This window comes from Notamacropus eugenii, chromosome 5 (assembly GCF_028372415.1).
Source record: "Notamacropus eugenii isolate mMacEug1 chromosome 5, mMacEug1.pri_v2, whole genome shotgun sequence".
Taxonomy (NCBI): Eukaryota; Metazoa; Chordata; class Mammalia; order Diprotodontia; family Macropodidae; genus Notamacropus; species Notamacropus eugenii.
The window spans coordinates 290,449,312-290,476,914 of NC_092876.1; the positions used below are offsets into that span (position 1 = coordinate 290,449,312).

The 27,603-nt window shown below is 35.4% G+C and overlaps 1 protein-coding gene across 3 annotated transcripts in view; it reads left to right on the forward strand.

Moving 5' to 3' along the window:
• LRP1B (LDL receptor related protein 1B) overlaps positions 1–27,603 on the forward strand; it is a 2,222,640-nt gene that overhangs the window by 170,243 nt on the left and 2,024,794 nt on the right. The gene's annotated exons all lie outside the window — the stretch shown is intronic.

The window sequence follows — 27,603 nt, forward strand, 5'->3', positions numbered from 1 at the left end:
ACTGCAATCCACAGACAGTTAAATAAGATTTAGTGGAGACATCTTACTGACTCTCTGGTTCTGACTATCATGAAATGATTGTATCCATGCAAATAAAAACATCTTGGCTGTACTGATATTTTTGTTCACACTATATTAGAGGTCTCTAATCCTATGATCCCAGTCATAATTATGCAACTCAGCAAATATTGAGTGTCTATGATATGCAAGTCATCAAATGAGGTACAGAGATAAATAGACCCTTGAGCTGAATGAGCTTATAATCTAGTAAGGGGAAATCCTAAAGTGCTATATAAATTTTAATTTTATAGCTTTCGTTATTTTTAGTGTAACTCTAATATATTATGATATTTGTAATACATATTAGAATGCAACATATGCCTAGGCCAGTCACTTAACCTGTTTGTGTCAGCTTCCTCATCTGTTAGATGAGGTGGAAAAAGAAATGGCAAATAATTCCAGTATCTTTTCCAAGAATATCCCAAATGGGGTCACAAAGAGTCATACACAACTGAAATGAGTGAACAACAATGACATATATTCAGAGGAACATTAGAGAACAGTTTGTAAAGAATTGACTTTGGAGCTAGGAAGACCTAAGATCACATCCTTCCTCTGACACTGACTGTCTATAGTCACACTCTCCTCTCATTGAACTACTCCCCTTCATGCACCCTACGATAATGATGCACTGATCTGCTTAATGTTCTTCTCACATAACACTCTATCTCAGCTCCCTGCATTTGAACTGGCTGTGCCCTATGCCTAAAATGCTTTTCCCTCCTTACATCTGATTCCAAGTTGTCCTTTCTTCAATACTCATCTCAAATTTCACCTTCACAAGATCTTTCCTAGTCTTGTCCATTACCAATCCTTTCCTTAAATGAAATTCATGTCTACCGTATATATCTTGAGATTGCCTTGCACTTATTTGGTACGTCCAATTGTATTTTTATGTTGTCTCTCTTATTAGAATGTCATCTCCTTGAGAGCAGGGGACATTTTTTCTCTTTTCTTTACAATGCTAATGCTGTGCCTGGCACTTAAATGTAAGTTGAGTGAATGACAGACCAATTAACTATCTCTCTAAGACAGAACTTCCCAAACTTATTTGGCTTATCACCTCCCCTTTTTTTAAAAAAAAAATTAATTTACTTATTTAACTTTTAACATTTATTTTCACAAAATTTTGGGTTCCAAATTTTCTCCCCATTTGTCCCCTCCCCCCGCAAAACACCGAGCATTCTAATTGCCCCTATCACCAATCTGCCCTCTCTTCTATCACCCCTCCCTTCCCTTGTCCCCATCTTCTCTTTTGTCCTGTAGGATCAGATAACTTTCTATACCCCATTACTTATATTTCTTATTTCCTAGTAGCAAGAACAGTGCTCAACAGTTGTTCCTAAAACTTTGAGTTCCAACTTCTCTTCATCCCTCCCTCCCCACTCATTCCCTTTGGGAAGGCAAGCAATTCAATATAGGCCATATCTGTGTAATTTTGCATATGACTTCCATGATAGTTGTGTTGCATAAGACTAACTATATTTCCCTCCATCCTGTCCTGCCCCCCATTGCTTCTATTCTCTCTTTTTTGATCCTGTCCCTCCCCAAGAGTGTTGACTTCAAATTGCTCTCTCCTCCAATTGCCCTCCCTTTCATCATCCCCCCCACCCTGCTTATCCCCTTCTCCCCTACTTTCCTGTATTGTAAGACAGGTTTTCATACCAAAATGAGTGTGCATTTTATTCTTTCTTTTTGTCGAATGTGATGAGAGTAAACTTCATGTTTGTCTCTCACCTCCCTTCTATTTCCCTCCACTAAAAAGTCTTTTGCTTGCCTCTTTTATGAGAGATAATTTGCCCCATTCCATTTCTCCCTTTCTCCTCCCAATATATTTCTCTCTCACTGCTTGATTTCATTTTTTAAAAGTACGATCCCATCCTATTCCATTCACTCTGTGCTCTCTGTCTCTGTGTGTGTGAGTGAGTGTGTGTGTGTGTGTGTGTGTGTATGTGTGTGTGTGTATGTAATCCCACCAACTACCCAGATACTGAAAAGTTTCAAGAGTTACAAATATTGTCTTTCCATGTAGGAATGTAAACAGTTCAACTTTAGTAAGTCCCTTATGATTTTTCTTTGCTTTTTACCTTTTCATGCTTCTCTTCATTCTTGTGTTTGAAAGTCAAATTTTCTCTTCAGCTCTGGTCTTTTCATCAAGAATGCTTGAAAGTCCTCTATTTCATTGAAAGGCCATTTTTTCCTCTGAAGTATTATACTCAGCTTGGTTTTAGTCCTAGTTCCTTGGACTTCTGGAATTTCATATTCCATGCCCTTTGATCCCTTAATGTAGAAGCTGCTAGATCTTGTGTTATCCTGATTGTATTTCCACAACACTTGAATTGTTTCTTTCTAGAAGCTTGCAATATTTTCTCCTTGACCAGGGAACTCTGGAATTTGGCCACAATGTTCCTAGGAGTTTCTCTTTTTGGATCTCTTTCAGGCGGTGATCTGTGGATTCTTTGAATACTTATTTTACCCTCTGATTCTAGAATATCAGGGCAGTTTTCCTTGATAATTTCATGAAAGATGATGTCTAGGCTCTTTTTTTGATCATGGCTTTCAGGTAGGCCCATAATTTTTAAATTGTCTCTCCTGGATCTATTTTCCAGGTCAATTGCTTTTCCCATGAGATATTTCACATGATCTTCCATTTTTTCATTCTTTTGGTTTTGTTTTGTGATTTCTTGGTTTCTCATAAAGTCATTAGCCTCCATCTGTTCCATTCTAATTTTGAAAGAACTATTTTCTTCAGTGAGCTTTTGAACCTCCTTTTCCATTTGGCTAATTCTGCTTTTGAAAGCATTCTTCTCCTCATTGGCTTTTTGAACCTCTTTTGCCAATTGAGTTAGCTTATTTTTCAAGGTGTTATTTTCTTCAGCATTTTTTTGGGTCTCCTTTAGCAGGGTGTTTACTTGTTTTTCATGCTTTGCTTGCATGTCTCTCATTTGTCTTCCCAGTTTTTCCTCCACCTCTCTAACTTGATTTTCAAAATCCTTTTTGAGCTCTTCCATGGCCTGAGCCCATTAAATATTTCTTTTGGATGTTTGGGATACAGAAGCCTTCATTTCTATGTCTTTCCCTGATGATAAGCATTGTTCTTCTTCATCCAAAAGGATGGGAGGAGACACCTGTTCACTAAGAAAGTAACCTTCTATTGTCTTATTTTTTTTCCCTTTTCTGGGCATTTTCCCAGCCAGTTGCTTGACTTCTGAGTTTCCTCTCCACCCCCACCTTGCCTCTAGATCTGCCCAGCCGGCACTTGGAGTCTGAGATTCAAATGCTGCTTCCCAGCCTTAGGGCTTTCAGCAGGGGCGGGGCTGCTATTCAGTGTGAGACTAAGTTCAGGTGCTCAGGTGGGGGCAGGGCCACCACGTGGGGCTCAGTTCCCTCAGGGGGTTTATGTGGAGACCTTCAACAATGGATCCTGGCTCCTGCCTGCTTTGGGAGCCCCTGTCCACTGCTGCCTCCACTGCTGCCTCCTGAGGGGGCCTGAGTTATGGAGACACCTGGCTCCCCTCTCAGGGGAGCTGAAAAGACCCTCTCATTGACCTTTGGAGCCTGTGGGTGGAGGGACCTGCGAGCTGGCTGGAGATTCTGTCCCTGAAGCCTGCTCGGATCTGCGCCTCTTGGTGCTGCGTGGCCAAGGCAGGGCTGGGCTCTGCTCCGGGTCTGGGGAGTGACAGACCTTTCTTGTTGGTTTTTCAGGGCTCTCTGGAACAGATATCTCCTCCACTCTGTTGGCTTCTGCTGCTCCAGAATTTGTTGGGAGTTCTTTTTCATAGGTATTTTATGGGCTGTGGGTTTGGAGCTAGCATATGTGTGTCTTTCTACTCCGCCATCTTGGCTCCTCCCCCTTACCACTCCCTTTTTAAAAAATTACTCAGCACCCCCTCCATGGAAATGTAATTTTTGAAATCTTTTAATGGCTTTAAAAATTGCATCATTTCAAAAAATATAAGATATTTTTAAAAATGTGATGAATCTCAAATTTAATAATTTATTGTATATTTGTGGGTTTTTTCCTGCATTGAAATTTTGATGACGCAATGTTAAGTCATGTAACCATATAGCATTATATTGTATACAAATCTTTACATGCACATATTCCTGCCTATGCATGCTGGTCTTCCTGACAATGCACAACATGCTTGCCTGCCAACACTTGCTATAAAAGGTCTGTCGACATACTTGACTGCTGATTGGTTACAACCTGCATTTTATGTGTTTATTTGGGAAATAATGTAGCCACTACAACTTTACCTTTTACACATCAAAAGAAACATGTGCAAATGTTTTTTTTTTTCAAAATATTCTTTTTTCCTTATGCTTCCATTGCTTCCTTATTTTTATTCAACACTCCCCAGTTGCACCAGAGTCTATTACCACCCCCTTGGATTGGTCCAGCGCCACCTCTCCCTGGGTAGGGGTAATCACCCACTTTAGGAATCTCCAAGACTATAAATTTACGTTCTTGTACTGAATGGTGGGGGTAGAATTAATTTTCTTACGTGGCAATTCCTTATACCAATGAAATTATAGGTCTAGTCTCTATCCCTATACGGGAGTTATACATAAATGAAAAATCTGAGGCAGGAGAGTTATTCTCCACTGTAGGAAGGGAATTTAGGATATTTTCTAGCAGGATATGACATCTGAACAAAGATTTGAAGAACAGGAAAGGTTTCATCAGGTTGAGCTTCAGGAGGACAGTCCTAGGATATCATATAATATGAGGTGTATTGGTCAGTATGGAGAGAAAAATTCTGGGAGTAGCATATTTAAAGAGGAGTAATAATAGGAGATAGGTCTAGAAAAAAAAACTTATTAGGTCCTCTTTATGAAAGACTGAGACCAGAAGGTGAAGGTTTCTGTAATTGATGTGGTAGTTAAGAAGTTAGTGAAGGCTTTGGAGCATGGAAGTGATGTGGTTAGACCTATATTTTCAGAGAATTACTATGGAAACAGGGTGGAGGATGGATTGGAACAGTGAAAGGACTGGAAGGTGGGAAATCAGACAAAAGACATCACATTAGTTCAGGTACAGGTAAAAAGGGCTTAAAATATATTGGTCTGAGAAGGAAGATTGCAGAAATAGAACTAACAGGATTTGGTTAATTTTAGGGTCTAGGGAGGAAGAGGAATGAATCAGATAGAATTTTGAGGGTTTTAATATGGAAAAGAGGCCTCAATTATCCAAGAAGGGTAGTATGAAAGCATCTTTGATCTTCTATTATATGTATTATTACTGATCCACCTCCTAAACACTTATTACTGAACTTCTCTTCTCTGATCGCAGTTTCCTGTACTTTTTAACCTCTCCCAAATTCTCCTGAATATCTTGATCTCCTTCATGGTTTGTAGTTCCTCAATCTCATTATACTATGTCATTCTATCACTAGCAATTTGGCTTAATATCCTAGCCTTCACATTCTTGACCCTCTATTTAGTCATTTCAACAAAATAATGTCATATAACCTTCACTCCACAACTCCATTTTTCTTTAAATATTCCTTTAAATCTTGAATCTCAGGTTACCTCCAATATGGATTTTCTATTTTCCTCTATAGCTTCCAAGTACTGCTGAAGGAATGATGCTGACTGGTTGTGATACAAAATGTATGCTATCTAAACTCAGCTGAATGGCCACTTTTATACTAAGGCATTTAACACAGTGCATTGCATATAATCTTAGTAAATCACTTTTAGAAAAACATGAGAAAAACATTTTTATTTGTTCCCTTTGCTTCACACCAGATGAAACATATCATAATTGTTAAATGAAACAATTATAATTAAAGCCCTTACTTATTAGTTTTCTTTTCCACTTCTCCCACCACCCAAACCACCATACTTTCTTGAAATAGCCCTACCATTTTGGTGATATGGGAAACTCCCTCTAAAAATACAGAACATCTACTCTTCAAGTTAGCATTTTTGAAAGTTATCTGGGGACACTGAAGAGGTTAAGCAACTTGTCCAGGGTCACAAAGGCAGTGTATGTAAGAGGCACACATAGCCAGGATGTGAATTTGAGTCTTCCTGGATCCCAGACTAATTCTCTATCCATTACACATTATTTCCTTTCTTCTTTTTTTTTTTTTATTACTTTATAGGTTAGAATTTACGAAGCTGGTAGGGATGGGAGACAGCTTATTACCAAATTCATGACTCTTAAAAATTTTATTATTCTTGAAAACTGACTATTCTGACTATTCCTTCTCTTTTCTTTACTGAGTCCCCCTTCTCCCTACCTGCCATCTTGACCTTTCTCTCCCTCATAACTCTAATGAACTTTCTCTACATCTCTGTCTGGTAAAATCCTTCAAACCTTCTTTTCCTTTAAACCTCAGCTCAAGTGTGACTTCCTCTATGTATTCTTCCTTGATTCTCCCCAGTGAAAATTATCTCTTCCCACTGTAATGTCTTATAATACTTTCTATAGCCTCTCTTCATCCTTACCACATTCTCCCTTGGATCATTTTTTATTTGTTTTTTTTTTTTTTTATTTCTTTATTCTTACTCACATTTGAATACATATCCCTTAAAGAGAGGGACTATGGCCATTTTTTATTGTAGGTTTTTATTTAAAATTTTTATGATCATTGGGAGAAAGGGGACATATGAGGAAGAGTAGGATTTTGTGGAAATCAGTTTTGATGATGGAGTTAGTTTTAGAAACACTGAGTTTTTGACTTCCTGTTATTTATCCAAGTAGATATAGTCTACAAGTAACTGGAAATGTGACTTTGGAACTCAGGGCTAGAAATACAGATTAAAAAGTTATGTGGTTTGTCCTTCATTCTCGAGGAGGACCATGACACTGGGGAGATGATGACATGTAATTGACTTTTATTTGAGTGAGGGAGGACCATGCAAAGTCACCAGTCTATCTGCTTTCAGAGCCATTTGGGTCCAACAGTCAGATACTAATCAGAATAACAGGAGATGGCCCAGGATGCAGTGGGAGACCTTAGCCCTTTTAAGCCAATGTCTTTTCAGGTTCTCACTTTGCATGTGGTAATAGTCAATGACTAGGCCTCTTTAAGAAGTGAGTTAAGGGATGACCCCTTTAATAAAAAAAAAAAAAAAAAAAGAAAGAAAAGATAAAATTGGGAGAGCAAAACCCTTAGGATTGCTGGCCAAAAGAGAAATAGTTACTATTTACATTCACTCTGAGCCAGGAGGACCCAAAAGCATAATCATTAAGTGGTGCTTGTGCAGGGATCTATTATTGTCCAATCCATGAGATTCAGATTTAAGGCTTGGTCTTTGAGAAAGAAGTAGAGGCCCAAGTTAACTAGGTAGCTTTTGGCCTTCAAATTACCTTCATTTGGGCAGAACATCAGCAGGTTAAGGGGAGAGGAATGAGGATGGAAGGGAATGAGTTGCCCAACTGGAACTGGAAGGAGGAATTTACAGCTCTTCCAAAATAGAGTGACCTGCTTTCTTAAGTAGGAGGTTCTTGCTTGTTGGAGACTTCAAACTGTGGCTGGATTACAGTTTGTTGAAAGATAGAGAGGAATCCAGATTGGATTAGGTGGCCCCTGAGGCACCTTTCAGCTCTGAGATTTCACAATGCTGTGATGTTTTTATACTTGCTACAACCTTATTCTGATTAGATATGTTGGGTACAAAGCTACATAGAAGGAGAAAGGGATGGATTATTTTGGAGAAATAGCAATGATCAAGAGAAGTTGTTGTAGTAATAGGAGTAGGAGTAGCAAGAAGAAAAAGAAATTTTTCTATCTCACTTAAAAGCTTATGAAGTGTGTGTATATATTATGCATAATACACATTACAATATACTATATATTACATATCATTATATACGTATATGTATACAAAAATTTATAACTCACAACAAGCAGAAAAGATAGGTCCCCTAAACATTATCTCTGTTTTCTTTGATAACAGAACTGAGCCTTTGTGAAGTCACCCAGGAAAATCAGTGATAGAGGCAAAATTGGAATTTGTATCTTTTGTCTACAAATCCTAAACTCTTTCTGACAAGCTCCATTGCCTTGCTGAATCATAACAGAGAGATATGAATTGGACCTCTGGGAGTATATGAGATTGTCAAAGGATAGAGTATATATAGAAAATAAAACAAGTACAAAAACTAAAGAAATTACAGAATTTTAAGGGAAGGAGAGGAAGTTAGTAAAGAAGTGGTCAAAATAATAAAGACAAAATGAAATTAATTTTGCACAGTTTTTCAGCTTTGTCTCCTCAGCCTCCACAATTCTCCCTCATTCCCATCTAAGAAAGAAAGAAAGAAAATAAATCAACCAGGTGCTAAGATGCTTATAGCATGATCATCTGGAAACTAAAATATTTCTTCCTTGATAAGGCTGCTTTTGCCTTTTCATCTAACTATGAAGTTGTCCTGTCTGCTCATCCTCCCAGCTGCCAGAAACTGATGAGTGTCAGGATCCTGTCACATTTTTGTGGTAGGGCAAATTCCTGAGGTCTTTTGTGCTTCGTAATAAGGAGAGCTTGAGAGGGTTGGAATGCTAAATATGGGTGGATGGGAGGAAACACATTGAAATATAAAATTTTCAATGTTCTTGATCATTGTGATGAGGAGAACACAGCTGAGCATAGTGACAAGGTGTTTCTTTAATTCACAGAGCTATAAAGCTAATGGAGTAAAGGTCCATAACACAAAGGTGCTGAGTTCTCCCAAGAGCCCGAATTGGATGAGGCCCTTTAAAACACAGAATGGATAGGTTGAAAGTCCTGAGCATGCCATATCTGTTCTTGCTGAACCACAGTCAAGGTCATCTGTTCTGTAAAATCTTCCTGGTTTTAATTCTGACCTTTGCTCTTTCCTGTTCTGTGATTTTATTCCACTTGTACTTGTATTCGTTTCCTTTGTACCAAAGCTCTCAGCCTTTGTACTCTCTGTTCTTCTCCTTCCTTTTCCTCTTGAAAATAGCCTAACAACTAGATTCTACTTTCCTTGTTCTTTGAATTATCCTGTTGACTGGTTTAATGGCTCCTGAATTATCACTAGCCATGTGTCCTGAGCATTAGTTTGGAGTATTTGCTGCATAGCTTTCTACTGCCTTCAGCTAGGCTCAGTCACCATATTCTTTCTGTTATTGGTCAAACCCTCATGTCCTTGGACATGCTTCATTTTTTAACAAAGTAAAGGAAAAAGAAGATCATGTTTTCCTTTTCTGAGAGAGTGCAAAGCTCATGGTCTCCCAGAAATGAAGAGAATACTAACATTCTAATCTAGAGTATAGAACGGTTGATGATTGTAGGATTGGCTGGGATACCAGAAGATCAGGTGTACATAATTTAAAATTTTATGTATATGTATGCATATGTATGTCTATATAATATGCATATATTATATATATATACACATATGCATGTATAGACATACACATATACACACATTTCTATATAATTTTCTAGTTAAATTTTTAAAACCACTTAATGAAAAAAGCATTTTTATGTCAGCTGCATTTTTTGATAAATAACTCTTTGCTTTGTTTCTCTCCCAAAGAGCTGACCCTAACAACAAATTATAAAAAAGAGAAAAATATAGACAGTTAAGTAAAATTAACCAACATATCTAGTAAGTACAACATTAGATATAGTGTTTTGTATTCATAGTCTTCCACCTCTGCAAAGAAGAGAGGGTGATACATTCTCATATATCTTCTTTGGAACTAAACTTGGCCATTATGATTTCATATTAATTATTTACAATTGTTTATTTTGTTTTTTCTCCATTGATATTCTTAATCTCACATTAATACCACCAATGGGCCCAAGGGGTTCATGCCCACTTCTTCACTGGGGCACTCAAAGTTACATGCTACCACATGGAGGGCCAAAAGAAGAGAGATACTAAGGGGACAGCTTCTCCATTTTTTTCTAGAACAACTAAATCATCACCTCTTCCTGCTCAGTGGCCAATAAGGAGGTACTTTATTATCTCAAAAGGGAAACGATGATGAGACATATGTTTCTATGAGGAAATAGCCTGGACATTTGTTATTCTCAAAGTACTAAGTTACTTAAGCTCTGGGTCATGCACGTGTGATCAGATGGAAGCAGGCAACTTTGCCCAAGCCTTGTTCAAGTCCTCCTTCTCTTTAATCTTTGTACTCCTTTCAATTTAGGGGAAATAGAAGGAAGAGACTGAAATATTGAGGCAAGGGTGAAAGAACTAGCAAGAGTACCTATGAAAAAATTAAATTTCTCTTGTTTTCATACCTAAACAAAATTTTGAAATAAATTAAAAGCTTAGGAAAAACACATTAATCTCTTTTGAGCTATGAGGCTACCATGTAGTTTACTGAGTCATTTGATAGTTTCATATCAAATAGTATGAAATTTAGTATCAAAATTTTAATATCAAATTTGCTTTACATTTAGCATCAAATACTTTTTGAATGATTGAAAAATTGGATTTAGCTAAAGGGCAGACATTTTCCTTCATTGACACATGTAGTAGTACCTCTGTCCCCAGGAGACCATTTATACACATCTTATACAAAAAAACCAAAACATTGCTCACGTGGTGGTCAACTATTTCATTACTGAGTTTCTTTGAATTGAATTAGGATAGATACCAGTGCTATATTCATAATCTTTCCGGTTTGATTCACTGTATCAGAATTTGTACTAGTATAGATTTAGAGAAACAAAGTAGCATTTTAGTACAAAGAGAGAGATAACAAATATCTCATTTAAATAACTTAGAAATGAGAATCAAATTGGCAGAGTGAATAAAGAGCTGGTGTTGGAACCTAAACAACCTGGTTTCTAATCCTGACTCTGATACACTGTAGGTTTGTGATCCTGGACAAGTCCTTTATGCTTTGTGATCTAAGCAGCTATCTAAGGTTATAAGTTGCTGAGAAGATGTTGAATTGTATTAGTAAAGGGAATTTCCCTATCTAGGAGTTCCCTACACCAGTGAAATATGGGGCATATTCCTATCCTTATCATTATCACAGAAACATTATTCAATCCTGTAATCAATATGAACTATTTGATAAGTTGATTTGGTACCTTAACAGAATAAAGATACCTGAAGAAACTCCAAAATCCTTTGGCTTAGAACTTGGGAGTCCAGTGCTCTAGACTCCGCGTAACACTACATGATATCTGATTTACATAGTCTCATCAAGGGAATGTGACGTTGTTCTGCATCTACTTGAGGTAGTTTCACATTGCCAGGTAATCTAATGCTTGGTCATTTTCAGACAAAAGCCAGACACACTGTGTGTGTGTGTGTGTGTGTGTGTGTGTGTGTGTGTGTGTGTGTGTGTGTGTGTGTGTGAGAGAGAGAGAGAGAGAGAGAGAGAGAGAGAGAGAGAGAGAGAGAGAGAGAGAGAATGTTAGCCATCTACAGCTTCTAAAAGTAGGTCACCTAACTGTGTTCATAGATTATATTTACCATGCTCCTAACTAACATAGAGAGGGGAGAAAAAAAATGAAGTGAATTAGAGCATGCTAACCTATGATCTCTCTTTCCTCAATAGATGAATATGGATTGAATTTGTCAAGAATCTAACTGTAGATCCAAGAATGTGACTGAGCCTTGATTTTAGAGCAAGGCTTATAGCCAATAGGTTAATTTCTTCCACTTAGAATGGGGCAAGAGTCTATAGATATTTTCCAAACAAACAGACCCTTAGGACTCAACTAAATATGAATAGACACAAACAAAATACAGTTTCTTAAAGAAATAAACGGACTCTTGTTGGGTGTGAACAACATATTAATACCAGAGGAAAAGCTTGCCTTAGACAACATTTCTACCGAGTGCCTTGGGTATGGTATGTAATGACCCTTTCATTAGTCAAATTTAATCAACAAGACCAAACACCAGTAGAAATAAGACGAGTACTTTTAATTTGATTCTGATAGGTGGGACACAGTAGCATCTGGGAAGATGAACAAGTAGCGCAGGATGCTGTGTCCTAACACATTAGCTCCTAGCACATTATAATGAGAAGTGATGAAATATAATGCATCACATAAAAAGAAAAAGAAGAAAAAAGGTCTGCAATATAACTTTGGATACTGAGTATGCATGAAGGAGGAGGAAAAACAAATTACTGGAAGTCTGGGCACACTCTGAAAGCAAGTAATTTGAATTTATTTACAGATCAAATCTTCACTCTGGTGACATCTAACAGGGCCGCCATAGCTAATCATCAGGGCTTAATATCTCAACCATTTCAAATTGCATTGATTTGAAACTTAGAATACAGGTTGTCAGCCTAGATGCTGCTTTCCCCCCAGAAGATTACGAATATTGGTTCAGGTTTATTTATTTGTTGAGTCACCAAATAATGTAGGTGGCTATTTTCAAAGTGGAATACATTGCTTTTGATATTCTAAGTGGAAAAAAAATCCCCACAAATCACATGTTTACATCTCAAAATATCACTCTAAGCACATTTTTGAATTCTTTCCAAGTTTGCAGGCATCTACCTATTTAATATATAAGGCCCCTTGTTTAGCTTTACTGCTTACTTTGCTTACAATTACAGACTTCCATTGACTACCCATGAGAGTAAAGAACTTATCTGTCCACATACACACACATACACACACACACGCACATGCACACACACACATACACACACTCACTCATTTCCTCATTTATTAAACTCCTGTTATGTTCCAAATGTTTTGCTAAATTCTGGAAGCACACAAATGAATGAATGAAATAATATCTACTCCCAGTGAGTGGATATAGATTTTATCTAACAAAATTCTATCCTTTATTCTTCGAGGAACAGTACAGCTATCCCCTTCCACATAACTACTTTACCCATCACAGTTTTGATATATCACAAGTCAGAATAAAAAATCAAATGGGAATTTTGGGGGAGTTAATGCAAAAATTTCAGACTACATGTGAAAGGCAGCAGGTGACACCAAAAAGTTCAGAAACTCATAAAAGCATAAAATATATTGATAATATTGCACAGTATCAATATATTTTATCTTTTAATGTCATAATAATTCGAATTTCTTCCCTGGTACAAAGGGAAGGCCAAAATTTTTATGTGGATTTTCTAGATCTCAGGGGTACCATGCCCCTAATCCCAGCATTGTGTGAGGGATAACTGTAGTGTTAAACGGGTAGGGTTATTGAAAAGAGAAAAAAATAATGACAATAATAGTAGGGTGTTGCCTGACAAAGGAAGTAGTACTGGAGTTGTGATGTGCCTGGAATATTTCTCTACCAAATAGAATTAGGGTATTCCTGTCTATCAGCTTCCATAACTGAAGGCTTTGTTTGGTAGATGCGGTAATCTGGTGACCATTCACCATATATATGTCTAGATCTAGATCCACAACACTCCATGGCCAGCTCTATGTCATCTTAACATATGACTATCCTTACTCACCTTTTCCAATACAAGCTCAGAGAGTAGATATCAAATCAAAACTGCTATTTATTAATAATGGTGAGCTTAAAATGCAAAGAAAGAAAATCACTACATAAAAAATGAACATTACATTTTCTTTCCCAAAACATTCTCATTTTCTTAATGTCCTCATTTCTACTAAGTTGCTACTATCCTCATTTTTCAGAGAGATAACCTCCACATCATTCTCCATTTATCACTCTCCCTCACCCCCACATAGCAAATCAAAATATTTCTATTACATTCCTCAGAATTTTTTTTTTTTTTGCATCCCACCCCTTCTCTCTACTCACACAGATGCTGCTTTGGCCCTGGTCTTTATCACTCATCATCTAGATTATCACAACTGTGCCCTAAATGATCTCCCTAAATGAGGTCTTTCACCATTCCAGTGCACCCTCCATAATCCTGTCAAAGTAATTTTCCTTAATCACCGATCTGACCATGTGAGTCCTCTACTCATTCTACCCCAATGGTTTTCCATTGACTCTAGGTTAATATGTCAATTCTTTTGATGAAGATTTAAAGCCCTTCACAACCTTGCACCACTCTAACTTTCCAGGCTTGTTTTACATTGTTCTCCCTGTTGCACTCTTGAAATCAGACAAATTTGTCTTTTCTCTGTTCTTCACAGAGGAAACTCCCTCACCTGACCCTTTGTCTTTGCACTGGTCATCCCATATGCCAGTAGTGCACTTTTGTCTTACCCCAAATTGCATCCTGCTCCAGCAATATCTATTTGAAACTTTTCTGGATCCTTCCTTGCCCTAGGGACTTTTCTCCCAAACTACCTCGTAGTTAGCTGCTGTGTATGTATCTACATATATACACAAATATATTCATATAATATATTCACTTTGTACTTATGATATATATATATGTATATTTTTATATATGTTCTAATTGTCTTCCCCATTAGAAGATAAATTCCTTGTAAGGATAAACTCTCATTCATTGTATTTGTATCCCTAATGCCTAGCACATTATAGTTGTTTAATAAATGCTTGATGAATGACCAATTGTTTTCTCTCCCTTTGTGCCTAATAGAGTGTTTTGCTAACTTTAGGTACAAAACTATATTGTATCTTATTTTTATATAACTTTACAGTTTACCATACTTTTTCTTCTCCAAAACACTCATGAAGTAGGTAGATTGGTAGTGCATGAGTTATCCCTATGCTACACGTAAGAAAGTGATGATCAAAGAGGATTCTGATTCATCCACAGTCTCAAGGAGAATAAGTGGTGGAGATGAGTATTGAAAGCTATATCTAATGTCTCAACAGAACGTTTTTCTCCCAATTCAGTTCAAATAGCTATTGATATCATGCACTATACTTCATTCCTAGCGTACTTCTCACTTTCTGGACTTCAACTTTATGCAATCTTACCCAGGAACATGACTCAGTGCCTGGGACTTCCTCACCTTAGGATATCTATTCTCTCCTGGAATATCCATCTATTGCCAAAGACTTCTCAACCTGTCATCCTCCTTCTATGCTGGCCCCCACCACTTTTCATAGGTGAGCTCCTCCTTGGATCTCTCTTTTGGGGAAGGGGCGCAGGCTAGCCAACCTTCATTCCTCTCACAGATATGTTTCTGATATTCTGAATGTCAACACCTTGATTCAGCTGCAAACCCAACACCTTTCTCAACATCTGAAGCTCACTCTCTCCAGTGCCATCTCCCTTCACTCATTGCTAAGATCTTCTAGGAGCTCTCATTTTGGGGAAGTGTCCAAGACAGCTTACCTTCATTCTTCACCTGGCTGTACTTCTGATTTTCAGAATTTCAACAGCATGCCCCACATAGATGCCTTCTTTGTCCTCACCCCTTTTACTCGTACTATTTATATACTATTGTTCTCCATTAAATATAAACTCCTTGAGGAACTGCTATTCTTTTTGCTTATAATTATATCCCACTGCTTGGAACACTATTGGCACACAATAAGCATTTAATAAATTCTTCTTGTCTAAGATCAAAAACTTATAATTCCAAGGAACATTATAGGTCACCCAATTCAACTCTCTCAATGTTCAAATGAAGATGTCATGGTGTAGTGCATTTTCAGATTCTCTCAAGTATAAGTAGTAGATTTGACACTTGAATGGAGGTACTCTGAGTCTAAATTAAAAGTTCATTCTACTATGCTACAGTAAGGGCAAACTCTTAAATTTTTGCATGAACTCTGTTCTCCTATGTGTTGCTTCCTGAATATAAAAATAATAATATTTTGCCAAAAAATTCTAAGCTCAGTCTTTTGATTGGCAGTATGCTGGAGCCAACTGAAACTAATGTGGAAGACCCAGGTGTTAAATTTTCAGTGTGAGCTTTTACACTTTGGAAATGAACAAATAATATAGATCAGGGCTTGATTTATTGTTTTGCTGTTTGTTGATCAAATATGATATCATTAATGTGCTAAGTAAAGTACCTGGTATATACTAGATCCTACAGTTACTTAAAACATCTTCTCCCCCTCAACACACATTGTCAAAAGTTAAGAAAGTGACAATAGAAAGTCTTAATAACACAGACTAGATTTACAAGCAGAATGAGCACACATTGTTTTGTTTTTCTCTTGCAGAGACAGTGTTTAGTCTTTACTGATATACTTTATGATTGCAAATCATAGAGTTTTTGCAAAATATTCTGTTTATTTTGTGTTTATCCATTTTGAAAGTTCTCCCTGTAACACATACTAATAGTTTGACAGTGTGCAAGGTGGTCAGCCTCTTAGTTCCACCCTTTCCATCTCTACCTGTACCCTAGAAAATTCTGTAAGACTCTTAAGATTCAAGGGAGTTACTGATATGAATCTGTTTAGGGAGATGAAATATCAAGACTTCCTTATACTGATGCAATACCATCAAACATTTGATATAGTTCTATCTCTCTCCTCCTATCTTCCTATCTATCTGTCTGTCTGTCTATCTTTCTATTGCTTTAAGGAAGGAAATCACAGATTTGTCTTAATGTCAAATATGTTTATAATAATATCTATTTTAAAAAATATTCTTAGAGAATTATCTGGGCACCTTGAGAAGTAAAACAACTTGCCCAGGATCATATGTGCTAGTATAGGTCAGAGGAAAGGTTTATACTCCCATATTCCTGATTCTAAAACCATTTCCCTACCTTATTCCATAACTGCTTCTCTCCACATACATACACACATGTATGTATATACATATGCACACATATATATGTAATCTCAGAATTTTCTGATTAAAAGTAATATTAAGAATATTATTAAAGTGTAAATTGAATTTTTGATTGTAATTAACACTTGTTTCTCTAATGACTATAGAAGTATTTGCTCTTCAGATTGTCTTAACTAAGTAGTCTTAGCATTTATTAAAATGGAGAGTTTATTCAATTTATTGCACTTGAGTTGTATAAGAGAGATCTAATAATCAATTACATTCTATATATTGTTAAATGGCATTGAATCAGATGTAACAAGTAAACTAGCTGAGGGATTTACTTTTCCTGGTGTTCCGTGCTGTTGATGTATTGGACAAGAAAGCCCTGGGGGAATTAATCAGACAACTTCACTCTAACATTGTCTAAATTGTACCTTGGCCCCTGCTGGTGATCTCATTTTTTAATTATTCTGCCAGGTGTTTTTTATCCCAAATGCTCAAAAGAGCAAAATTAGGGAATTGTGTCATTCCCTTATACTTCAGAGAATGGTCTTGTCTTGACCCTGAATATCCTGCTTTAAGATAGCTCTTGCTATCATAATAGTTGAATTTTCCACAGTCTGTGAAATTGTCCATTCAATAAATCCATCTTGGTCACTAAAAGGATTGTTTTAAAGAGAAAGAAAAAAAATGGATTGAATGTTTTTTAGTGGGCTAACATTATAGACATTTTCATTTCACATTCCTGCTGGGCAATCACCTTATAAAGACTTTCCAGGGAAACCATATTGGGACAAAAGTCTGACCTGCACAACAGAATCGTTTTTCTATAAGATTCAAGTCTCTGCTCCATTAGGTTCATGTACTTTACTCTGGCAGTGCAGGCCAAATAGAGACCTATATCTGTTTGCAATGTAATCTGACACCAATAACAAGAGGGACAGGAAAGGGCATCTGGAGAGGAGATTAAGAATATTATCTGAAGCAACCAGATAAATTCATAGCTAGATTTACCAGACTACTAAAGCTTAGATCTTTCTATATCCTAAACTCCATAGAAGGAGGTTCTATTACCTTTTATATTTCCAGTGCCTAGCTTGCAGTTTTGTGCCTAGTAGATGCTTAGTAAATATTCATTTATTTGAAGTGTATATATATACATATATATGTATATGTATGTATATATATGTGTGTGTGTGCTTATGTGTGTCTCACTCTATGTATATACACATATACATATGTATACATGCATGCATATACACATACATACATATATAAATACATACATACACATAATTAGAAGTGGTAGTAAAATTCATTATGTATTTTCCTAATGTATTTAACAAAGGATATTAAATATAATTTAACCTTTTCATGATTATCTTGGACCATCATTGTGAACATCAGTTGCTATGTGGTTGCTGCTGTTGTCGAGTCATTTCAGTAATATCCAATTCTCTCTGACCCCAGCTGGGATCTTCTTGGAAAGATACTGGATTGGTTTGCCATTTCTTTCTCCAGTTCATTTTACAGATGAAGAACTAAGGAGAACAAGGTTAAGTGACTTGCCAAGGTTCACAAAACTAATAAGCATCTCAGGTAAGATTTGAACTCAGGTCCTCCTGATTTAGGGCTTACTGTTTCACCTAGCTGCCCTCATTATTATGCTTTTCTTTAAATACAGTGATGCTCATGGCACCTGTTTGTATATAGAAGTGTATAGGACTGTTCTCCTAAAATAAAGATCCCATCCTGGAAAGTCTTTGAATAATGTATCCAAAAGTTACAGTAGTTTGTTGTGTTTTTTTTCCCCTTTTCTATTTTTCTTCCAAGCTGTTAGTTACCTCTTCTTAATACTTCTGACCTGTGTTCACCCAGGAATATATCTCTCCCTTTTCTGTTTTGTTGCTTCTATATTTCCTTTTGTTTGCTGAGGTATCAGATCACTGATTTTATTATAACTGTTTGAAAAGTAAGGGTGAATAGACTTCATGCAATGCCTGAGAAGCTGTCTGATGACTAATCTGAGTAAGCTTATTGTCTTCAGGATAATTCTTTTACTTCTTAAGCAGCTTCACCTGCTAGGTTCTCAGTTTCTGGCTATGTTCTGGATAAATTAAGTCTCCATGGTTTACACTTGTTGAAAAGGAACTTACAGGTCAAGTAACTTAAACTTCATATTTTACAGAAGAAACATAGGTCTAGAGAGGAGAGGGAGCTTTTCCAAGGTAACATAGCTTAGCTAAAATTTGAAAACAGGTTTCTGATTCCTAATCCATGGCTCTTTTTAATATATTCTAGCATAAGTGGTGTTATTTTATTCATAGATTTAAAGGTATAGAGCTAAAACAGATATCAGGGCTCATATACTCCAAACTCCTTTAAGTTACAGATGAGAAAAGTGATATAAGGGCATGTTGTGACTTAACCAACATCAAACTGGCAGCACAGAGAGAGCAGATTTGAACCCAGGTCCTCTGATTTCAGAAGCAATGCTCTTTTCAGTGTATCTCATTGTCTTATTCTCTTAACAGAGAAGATGTCTGATTAACTCTTGTTATACATTTCTAGTAATTACTTAAAAATCATTGTATATGTCAATTATACTCTCTGCCATTGCCTTACTTTGTTCAGTCTACCACTCTCCCACATCTATCAGTCTACCTCTGTCTCTCTGTCTTTAAGTCTATCTCTGCCATCTATTTATCCACTCATTTATCTATCTACTTATCTATCTAGTTTATCAATCTACTGATGCTGTTAAAATATTTAAAAGTAATGAACATGCATACTTGTAACACCAATGCAATATTCACAGTGCCCGTGGCAGTCGTGAATATCAAGGAGTAATTCAGAATCACGAAATACCAGACTCTTCCAAAATATTTATTCAGACTCTAATGCATCACAACAACAAAAATCTATACACAATAACAATGCAGAGAACAACACCATCCCCAAGCCTTCCCCCTGCTAGGCTTCCCACAAACCAGGTCCATTACACTCATCACAAGCAGTCTCTCTTAAACAAAATAACAATCACAAAACCACTCATGCTCCCCAGGAGCCTGCATCCTTCCTAGCTCTGACTGCTCTCTCATTAACTTCCTCTAAGTTCTGCTCTACCTGTCCCTCTTCCTGTTCCACCCATTCAGCAAACTCCTCCCACCACAGGCTCCATGTAACTTAATGGGCCTATTAATGAATACTAATACCATTATAGTACTGCATACCAAGGATCAGAGAATAATTTCAAAACCAGAGGCAGCACCCTATTAAAAAAGGTGCAAAAGAAAAATGTACAAGTACTGTATAAAAAAAACAGGGAAATCACAGCAGAGCTAGCAGAATGGAAGAACCCCAGGATGAATCTACCTTGAATATAGAGGGACTGATTTTTCTGTGTGGGCCCAAAATGTTTCCATCCTCCAGTTTGTATCCCTTGGTAAAATGCTGTATTTTAGAAAATTGTATTCTAATAATCCTTGAAAAATGAATTCAACTCTGAGAATAATGTCTGATTTCCAAAGAAATAGTTAATGCATTAGGAAACAAGGAGTGGTTATGAAAATATCTATCAAAATTGTTCCTATTATGTGTCTTACCAAATTGTTGTTTTATCCCCTTTCCTTCTTAATGTCTTTTTTTTTACTTTTATAGAGCTATGAATTGTCTCTGAAAAATATGCTGCAAGCACTACAAAACCTGCCATTACCTCAAAACTGCTCTTACTGAATTCATATCAGTTTTAATTGTAAATCTATAAAAACAACATAAACCAAAAAAACCCACTTTTTTCAGGATAAGTGTTACTGAAATATTCATTTGGCAATAGTGTCTGCTTTGATCAATAGAAAAAAGTTCTTAAAATACATTGTATCAGGGTTACTAGTAGGATATAAAATAAGAAATGTTAAATAAACACAATATTAGAATCCCTTAGCAACTTTGATTTTCATATGTAGATATCCAAGTACAGTTAGAAATGAACCCATCTTTATTGTTGTTATCTTAAATCAATAAAACATATTTATATACTTTGATATCAAGCCATATATGCAAGCTGAAATTCAGATTAATAGAAGTAAAACTTGAGTGGAAAACATCTTTAAAGATGTCAATTTGTGGGCAAAATGTAAGTCTTACATCTTACCAAAAAGTGTTTTAAGGATTATTTTGATTAACGCAATTCTGTCTAATTATTATTCTGTGGACCTTCATCTTACAAGCTTCTAATCCACTAATTAGTCTCTTTATGTACATTTACATTTGCCTGGAGTTGGAAAATATAGATGTAACTGATTTTTGGTGGCTATAGAATATGACTGGCAACAGGTCTGGAAGGTGCTCTCTTTAAGATTGGGAGAAAGGTGGGTGAAAAAACTTACTCAGAAAACAACAGCAATAACCAATATGACACAAAGAGAAAACAAGTCAATACTGAATGAGATGGGAAATTTAAAGAAATAGGAAAGAGAATCAAATAAATTAAAATACCTTTAAAATCAGATTCAAATGCATACAAAGGAATATAAAATCTAGGAAAGTGGGAAAACATAGCTTTGCATAGTTGCTCTCCCCCACATTCACTGTCTTACAATCGAAGACAGGGTGTTCAAAATTGTTCTTTTAGCACCCAAGTAGATTCATGTATTAAGGCTTTTGTGGGTGAAATTCATTTCTGACAGTGTCCCAAAATTCTGCTCAGCTGTTTGTGGCTTTAATTAGTCATTGATGACTCACTCTTAGGAAACATTCCTTGAAAAATAACGCTTGCATTTTCCATTTCACTTTGTATAGTGTTTAAACCTAGAGTTCTTGTTAATTGCTTAGTGTTATAGTTATAGATGTTATGTGTACAGGTGATACAGAGACTTTTTCTGTACTCTCAAAAGCAACTATTTGACTGTGACTCTGAAGTATACAGTATCACTACAACTCATTAAAATTTTTATTTTCATTTATTTGTTAATCCCATAAAATAGTTGGAATTGTTTGATCCTATATATTTAATGGACTTTTTAATTGTATTAAATGAATTAATCTCTTGCTATGGAATCAGAGTTAGACAATTTTTGTCATATAAATATAAATAAAAGGCAAGCATTCGCTATTCACTACTTTAGAAGAATGAGGTTGTGATTCAACTCATGTGTTGCTACACATTTGCATATGTGCATGTATATATGTACATATATGTATATATACCTATACCCATCCTATTGTTATAGAAATCTAACCATGTGTGACTAATGAAATCTTTTTCTTTCAGGTATATGAACTGTTGTGTAGAGGAAATATTTATTCAGCTCCCATTAAAATAAAAATAATTTGAATATTTATTACTATTGTCCCGCTGTCAGGACTAGTTCTTGTATGGACCAGACCTACTATAGGTTTCCCACAAAATAGGCCACATAAATTTTTGTTTGTTTTGTCCCTTTCCATTCAGTTAGATAAATAGCGAATTTATAAGATGTTCGGGGCACTCTACTCAGCAGTGGCAACACAATGATTAAAAAAAGTCTCTGACATTGGGAAACATACATGCTCTCCTTGGGGTCCTGATGGAGGCTTATAGGTGCATAGATTCAGAGCTAGAAGGAATATAAGAGATGATGCAGTCCAACATGATTATATGAAGATGAGGCAACAGAAGTTTGGAGAAATTGGTCAGCTTGTCCTAGTCCACACAGTTACTAAGTGTTAGTGAGACAATAAGCATTTATTAAGTTTCTACAATATGTCATGTGCTGTGCTAAACATGGGGTTTACAAAGACAAAAGACAGTCTCTACCTTCAGAGCTCACGGTCTCATAGAGGAGACAGTAATCAAACAAGTAGGCAATATATATGCATGTATATAGGTGTACACATGCATACATGGGTATATGTGTGCATGTGGGTATATATATACATATATGTATATATGCAATAATGACTTTATACACTAGATATGGGATAAATTATAATTAAGAAGGTTTGAGCAGAGATAATTAAAACTCCTTTGATGACAAATACATCATGTTTTTCACCAAGATATTCATCAATATCTGATAATGCCTTATATTTTAAGTGATGGTATCTCTAGCCCAGGGTCTCTCATGGTCCTTCAAATTTTTATCACCCTTCAGAGTACAATATATCATTTGGAAGCTCCATTGCTCAATGAGGGAGATGAGGAAAACAAGGAGAGGCCTCTACCTTCACGGAAACCTACATGGGACTAAAATCATAAAGAATGAGTTGTACTAAAATGTTTCATATGGGATAGCAGACTATAAATTCTCTATATTTCCCTAGGATTCTGAAAGAATTCTTTAGCCTAGGTTCTTAATTTGCAATTACTCCATCAACGTTTTCTTAATTATCTACTGTGTTTCAGTTACTGCTCTAGGCATTAGGAAGGCAAAGAAAAAAACTGAGACATTGTATGCTCTTGATAAGGTCCCATCTTATTAGGTAAAGATCACACGTACATATAATTGTACCCAAAGAGTACTTGGCACACTGGAAGATTCTAGCTGACTTGTACTAGAGATAGAGTGTGATTTAGGTTAATAAAAAAAAGTTTCCAAAATTTTAATCTTCAGGCTAAATGTTAAGTTTCGTTTTCACCATAATGAATACAACATGGTCACTGAAGTTAATATGCTTTAAAGAATTTCAAAAGTATACATGTCTATATAAATTACATATATGTATATATATATAATATTTTTTCATTTTCATACAATAAATCCAGAACTGTTATGATTTTTGGAACTATGTTTTGACAGCAAGAATTAATGTGATATTGAGTTTACTCAGAGCATGCACTGATAACAGTAACGCCATAATGTAACATGGTATCTAGCACATAGCAGATGCTTGGTAAATGCTAGTTGACTGACTGGATTCATCAAATAATTGACAAGAAATATTACTATGATTCATAGGTATAATTTTCTATCTTTTTGATAAGTTTTTGTTGCCGTAGTGTTTTATAACAGGTAAAAATCACACTCCTCTCTAACAACTGCCTTCGTGAAACATGATATAACAAGCCTGCTGTGGTAGGAAACAAATCTGAACAAAATGAATTTTTTGGCAGTCTTATTTTATAAGCTTTCAAAGGAGGTAAGAGAGAAAGAATACAAAAAAAATCTCATGAGTATTCAATACTTATCATGTAAGTCATTTTGCTACTGTCATTATTAATATTGCCAAGTCTTCATGATTTCATAAAATTTATATTTAATTTTTCTTATTTAAACCAAATGATGATTCAGGATATTTTATTTTAATAGCATATTTTAAAAAATATGTAGTAACAGATGACACATTATTTCAGTTCTCCTATTGACCTGAAAAAATTGTCTTAATGCATTTTATTGAAAGCTTATGGTAACTTCTTTTAAATAAAATCATTATACCAATTCATTCACTTAATTTTTGATGTTACCATTGAAAAATTACCAAAATACAGTATAGCCATAAAAATGAATAGCAAGTGATTTCAGAATTAACTGAAAACAACTTGCCTACACATTTTCAATGACTCTAATATTGAATATGCTGATTCATTATCCAGCCATGAACAGATTGTCTAGAATAAAAGGTACATGAAGGCAGAAATATCCTTTAGACAAGGTGTAATTTACTGATAAAGAATGACTCTGTGACTTTCTTATGATCTTCCATGTTTCTAGGCCCTTTTATGATTATTAATTTATCAAAGAAAACTTGTGTTTAACTCTAACAAAGATTACAGATAATTAGTAAGAGTATGAACAGTAACCTCGAATGAAGTGACCTCCCTAACTTCTTGAGAGATCATTTCTCAGTTTATTAGAGTTTTTTCTGCTTAATTATATCCTAGTATCATAAGGTATTTAAACTAATCTTTCGACAGTGAAGATCAAACTACCTCTGTAATACTTTAGTAAATAGCTTCACAAATTGCTATGGCCAAAGAGGGAAAAATCAGCATCTAGTTACAAATCTTTGGTAATAATTGTCTTAGAAATTAATTCCACTGTTGTCTGGAGAAAAGCATCACATCCAGCCATTTAAAGGCCACATTCAATGTCTTTATTTCTCAGTGGATCCTGTCAGATACTGTATTGGTTGCCATGATCTTGAAGGACACAGGCTCATTTTCATTTCTGAATAAAAGGACTTCAGTGTAGGTTTCAGTATTTATCTGTATTGAAACACAAACATCTCTGCATTGTGACTGAATTGCCCAACATCTTTGACCCAATATTATTTTTTATACTCAGAACAAATAGCCTATGTAGTACTTGGATTTGGTCTTGGAAAATCACCAGGATTTGCTAGTTAAAGAGGACTAGCATTTTGGTTGCATAGACTGCCTTCCATGCTTAACAAAATGTCCATTTAATATCTTGTAAAGAGGCTGGGACAATCAATCAGTAAGAATTGTTAAACATCTGCTTTATGCCAAGGAATGTTTTAGGCACTTGGGTTTAAAAGGCAAAACTGAAATAGTGACTGGCCTCCAGGAACTTACATTTTATCCAAAGATAACAGAAGTCAAAGTATTATCTGTGATTTCATCAGTTAGTCAGCACTGACTGAGCAAGATATCTGTAGGGTAAACACCTTACAGGCCATCAGTATTCACTGAGAAGACTACAATTGTTGATAATGGAATAGATGAGCCACAGTCATCCTTAAGTAGCCATTACATTAGTTATTTCACATTTCCCCCTAAGTATCTCATTTCTTTAATATGATAATATGAAATGATAGTCAAAATTAAGAGGTATTTAATAAATCCTTATTGAATTACATGATACAGGCAAAAAGTTTATAGAAGAAGAGATAATTAGACTCCATTTAAATTAACTTCTATTTTTATATGGTATTATTATTATTGATTAATTCATCTAAAATCAGAGAGAAAAAATCATTCAACTGGAGAGAATCAGGGATTTGCTCAGAGAGGAGATACTAGCTAAGCTAGCCTTAAAGGAAGAAAAGAATTTCAACAAAGGAAGATGAGGAAAGAGAATTTTCTCATCATGACCATTTACTATTTATTACTCCTAATATATGATCAAGTTATTTACCCCTAGTAGAATACAATTTCCCTTAAGAAATAGAAATGTTTCCTTTTTTTGTCTTTGTATCTCAGGTATCTGGTATGGTAATTGAGTAAAGGAGTGGACAGGACTATGTATGTATGTATCTACGTGAAGGTTTGTTCCTGGCTAAATCTCTAATTTTATGATTCTTATTGCTATTTAGAAATCCTAAATCATATTCAGATAAACATTATAATAATTGCCATTTATATGACATTTTAAAATTTCCAAGTGTTTTGCATAGCTTATATAATAGGAATCTCATAAAAACCCTGTTCCATAGGTTCTTTGAGATTATTATCCCATTTTTCTACATTTGGAGATCAAGATTGAAATAGGTTATACTCATGGTTATAGAACCACTCAGTATCAGAGATGGAATTTCATTTTTTTGTCTTTCTAAGACAAGTTGGCCATGGAGACCAGAAGCATTGGGTTTGAATTCTTCCTCAGATAATAAATTTGTTACTGGGTAAGTTACCAAGGTCTCAGTGCCTCAGTTTACTCATCTGTAAAATGATCAAAGAGCATTATTGCCTCTCCCAGTTCTCAGATATATTTAAGGTAAAACAACTTTTAAAAAAATTCTTGAAAGACAGTCAGTAGTGATTAAGAAGTTATGAAACAGTCTGAGCAGGACATGGGATATTGGAGTAGTGTTAAAGGGAAAATATTCTAAGCTTCAACATGGGAATGTCTTGGAAAAATATTGGACAGAACACTCCAAAGACAATGTAGTTATCCTTTGGTAATTACTTTCCCCTCATGTCTTGATTTGTTGCTTCAAATATATATTGTTAGATGACTGAGGAATTATTTTGTTCCACTGTATATTTATTTTGTAAAAGTACCTATTTATTTCAAAGTATTTTCTAAGTATAGAATAAGGATATGTGCCATGATAACTGAGTCACAATAAAGCATTCATAAGATAATATACTAATGAAAAGTTTTACCTCGAAGTCTTTGCATACTTCATCACATCCATAAACCATTTATTAAAAGGGGAAAATTGATCAAATTCATGAAAAAAAAATACAAGAGAACAAAGATCTGCCTCCATGCTCAATTGTAGTTTGTTTCAGAATCAGTGTGGAGCAGATGCAAAGACTGAAAGTAAAATAAAAAAAAATTCCCTGTGAATGTTGCCATCCAATTCATCATGAAAATCACAAAACCAAGTTATCCTGAAAGGGGAGATACTTGTACAAAAAATAGTGAAAAGTTTCTTTTGCTAGGATATTGTTATATAACCCACCAAGTCAAAATGGTTGTACTTTTGAGTTAATAAGTTACTGGACCTTTAGCATGGGATTTTATGGACAGAGGCCAAAATGTGCAGTGTTGATTACAAGATACACACTGAAGTAATGCTCTTACTGATTTATGCCTGGTGAACAAGAATTTATTGGTTGACAGGGTAAGCAACAGATTGCTAATTAGACACTTAAATACATTTTTGTTCTCCTTTTGTGACACCTTAAAAAATACCCAAATATCTATTTATGTATACAGTAGGTCAGTCTTAAGTAAATGGTTAATATGTACAATGTTGTCTTTTTAAGCAAGAAAGTGATATAAATAAATAATCATGAAAAACCAGCTGATATCACATATTAAAATAAATCACAAAATAAAGTATTTCCAGAGTTTAAATGGTTTGTGTCCTCTCCTAGCAACTATATGTAATTTACATTTTTCCCCACATGGAAAATTTAAAGTATGTTTTAATATATTAAGCTTATAATCCTTTTTAATAGCTTTCCATAACACAAGGGTATTTATCTCCACACCTATGTATTTCTAATAGTTTAAAAATGAATTCAATTCTGACTCTGTAATGTGAAATATATAAATATTTTAATTTTAAAATTGTCATTTTTTTCTTT